The sequence below is a fragment of the Rhinichthys klamathensis genome, unplaced genomic scaffold (genome assembly GCF_029890125.1).
Source record: "Rhinichthys klamathensis goyatoka isolate OS25496 unplaced genomic scaffold, OSU_Roscu_1.1 h1tg000148l_1, whole genome shotgun sequence".
Lineage (NCBI taxonomy): Eukaryota > Metazoa > Chordata > Actinopteri > Cypriniformes > Leuciscidae > Rhinichthys > Rhinichthys klamathensis.
The window spans coordinates 1365695-1369326 of NW_026606683.1; positions in this window are offsets into that span (position 1 = coordinate 1365695).

The following is a 3632-nucleotide window of genomic DNA, read 5'->3' on the forward strand; positions in this document are numbered from 1 at the left end:
GACAGCGAGGATGGCTAATGGCTATCACTACGGACGCATGGACCTCGCTGACCACTGAATCCATATAACACTAACTTGCCATTACATTGCGGAATGGGAAATACATAGTGCAGTGTTAGAGACGCGCAGTTTCGATGAACGACATACCGCTGTGATATATCCTTTAAATTGTATTCAGATTCAGAATTCATCAATCATGAGTTTTTCAGTAATTTAAGTCAGTTTTACTCTGACTTAAGTGTAATTTTAGCCAATATACTGTAAAAACAACATTTTGTTCTATCAGAAAGTGCTAATGTAATCCAAAATATTTCTAAAATATTAAATTGATATCATTGTCTCCATGATGGACACGCCCCACCACCTCCCCCGAACAAGCCCCACCCCCCGAGTAATCGAGTACTCGTTTTTTGAGACCTATCAATGATCGAAATAAGAAGTTGACAAAAATGCCCATCCCTACTTTTAGCACGTTTTAATATGTTCAGGGTGGTTGCCAGGGTGTTGCTATGCAGACACCAATATATTCACAGTAGGTTTTAGCTTGTTGCTAGGGTGTTCAAGGTGCTTGCCAATGTTGCTATGCAGTTAACAATGTGCTCAGTTTTAGTATGTTGCTAGTGTATTCAGGATGGTTGCCAGGGTGCTGATACGCAGTCACCATTGTGTTCACAATGGTTTTTAGTGTTTTATATGTACAAGGTGGTTGCCAGAGCGTTGCTATGTAGTTACCAACATGTTTACAGTGGTTTTTATCACTTTACATTATTCAGGGTGGTTGCCAGGGTGTTGCTTTGCAGTTGTCAATGTGTTTACAGTAGTTTTTAGTTGTTCCTAAAGTGTTCTAGGCAGGTACTTATTGCTCCAGTCTACTGTAGTTCTGTTCCATTGGTGGCTGAAGTGCCTCTTCCAATGGAAGTCTGTAGTATTTTTTCCCACACGTTTTATTGGTCGCCAAACTCTAAGGCCTGTTTCACAAATCATGCATCCTCTACGTGCGAGTGATGCATATCTATTTTGATATATTTACATTTTACAGCATTGACAATTCCCACATGAGCAGTGTGATGCTGTATCACAGAAGCGCCACTATGAGTAGAATTTGGCTGAGCTTAATTGTGTGTGTGTGTGTGTATAATAATATACATAATATAATCTACACATTAGTTTGGGGTTTGGTTTCTGTTCTGTGCAAATGAATTACCACACTGATGTGAGTAACATTTCATAATGATCATGTTTGTAGTTAGCATTAATCCGTTATTTTATAATTAGTGGCTGTTATCAAAGACAATTCTCAATGTGTTACCCAGAAATAATTAGTTTTTCTGTCACTTGTTTTCGTAAAGCTATACAAGTGTCAACTGAAACACCACGTACAGCTGTCCCGCTGATTTAAACGAGTCTTCATTTTACCTGCTATTTCTAATTAAAAGCAGGGTTTGAGTTTGTCAAGAGACAGACTGAATGAATTCTACTCTATTATTTCAGAGCTCTGTCTGAGATCACAGACTGGAGCCTTTCATATCAGAACTAAATGATATCTGAATACAGTTAATTTGTGGATAACACTAGCCCACTGGCACAGATTTAAAACACAGCCTCTATAATATTACAGATTCATGTTGAAAATCAACCCGAAGGTGACACGCTTTCTTTTAGAGGCTCCTCAACAACGGGGGATTTATGAGTTTGCATATGTTAGGATTGCACTACTGCGTTTCAAGCACATTTCTTTGATATGCATACATTGGATTATCTTTCTCCTTACATCTGAAGTCATTCAGAATGTGCACAGTAATGAGAAATGGTTTCTTTCATTGCTTTAATGTTCTGCAGAGCCAAAAATATACTACCAACTTTGGGAAACGCATCCACAAAAATCCAGTAATTAGATGCATAGCAAGCAACAAAGGGTGTCAGTACGAACAGGCCATAACTCGTGCATCATGCTGCATCTTAAAATATATCAGAGCATACAGTATGGTCAATTATATCCATATACATTTACAATCCATGAATCCCTTTGACACAAACTGATTATATAGAGCGATATTCAGTTTTTCCCCTAATTGGCCCTTTTCTGAAGCCAGGCACAATAGATGCATCTGGCTGCGAGTAAATTTGGGTCCTGATAGAGTCATCCATCACTCGGCCAGTAGCTCTGGCCGCAGGCCTTCACAGTGCCAGCCTGTGAGGATTTTCAGTGCCACATTGTTTGGTAGGGAGGACCACACTAAGTGGCTTTGTACAATTTGACAGGCTGCAAACAACAGTACTATTCCAGTAATTCTGAAGATACTTACAGTCAGAATAAGTATCAGCAGCCATAGCAGTCCTTTAAAAGTGAAGTGTGCAATTTCTGCAGCACCAAACAGAACTTTAAAAATATTGACTCTTTTACAAGCCTTTTAAATGATGAATCATATTCAAGGTGTTTTCTGCTTTAAAATAAAAGGGTCATGTGTGGTTCTCGGGACTGAGTGAGAGACGCACGGATATGACCTGGAGGAGATTCTTGCATTACTGAATCTTCAGTTTATGTTCTCCCCTTTGTCAGCCTCTTAACAACCTGTCACATGGTTGAATGTTGTGTCTGGGAAATGTTTTGCCTTGTGGTGTCTAAAAGCCGAAACATATTATATTCCTACAGATGTGTATTCTCTGAAATTAGGGGTGTGATTCTTTGAGTTGACCGGGACTCGGTTCAAAACCATTTTTTGTACATTCAGAACGGGTCATTCTTTTTATTTGACAGCACTTAACAGAGATTTGATTCAGTAAGGTTTTGAAATGCTTTTAAAGGAAGGGTTAGCAATTTTCGGAGCAGCTAGCAATAGCAAGTTAGCTTTGAAAGCATGAAGTCCCACCCTCCCTTCAGAGCGCTCTCTATGACCACCCCTCCTTCAAAACACATGAATGGACACAGCGTCACGAGATGAGAGACGGTGTTAAACTACCTCATGTCTCAAAGCACATAAATGATAAATATAATAATAAAATGAACATAAACAACTTGAAGAGCTCTGAGCTGTACCACCTGACTGCTGCAGATTCATTTCACCGTTGATAGTGTTGCCATTGAAACACATTTGAGTCACGAACCGCTCCGAGTATAACGTCACAGGTTTAAATATCTTCCAAATTACAGTAGTTATGATGTGAAGCTGGTTGTTTCGGTTCATGAGGAACTGTAAAAGGCGGCTGCTGTTTCGGTTGAGGTGCTCGGTGACTGACGCCTGTCTAACTCTGCATAGCATGAAATGTGCAATGACGTATGATGTCTGTGCGAGCAGTTGCGCAGAGGTATGAAAATACATATGTTCAGGCCCGTCGGAACAGGACAGGCAAACCAAGCAATTGCTTGGGGCCCCGAGCTGGACTGGGGCCCCAAGACAACGACTGTTTAAGAATAAAATGCAACGACAAACTGGGGGCCTTGGGGGCCTCCATGTCCATTTTGCTTGGGGCCCCCAAATTCCTTCAAACGGCCCTGCATATGTTGACATGATGGTAGGACAGCCTATCATTCCATTCGGACCGAATGCAATGATTAAACGAACATTTTATGGTCCTATGCCTTCCACACATGATATATAAATATAAATACATTTAGACCACTTAACTTAGTG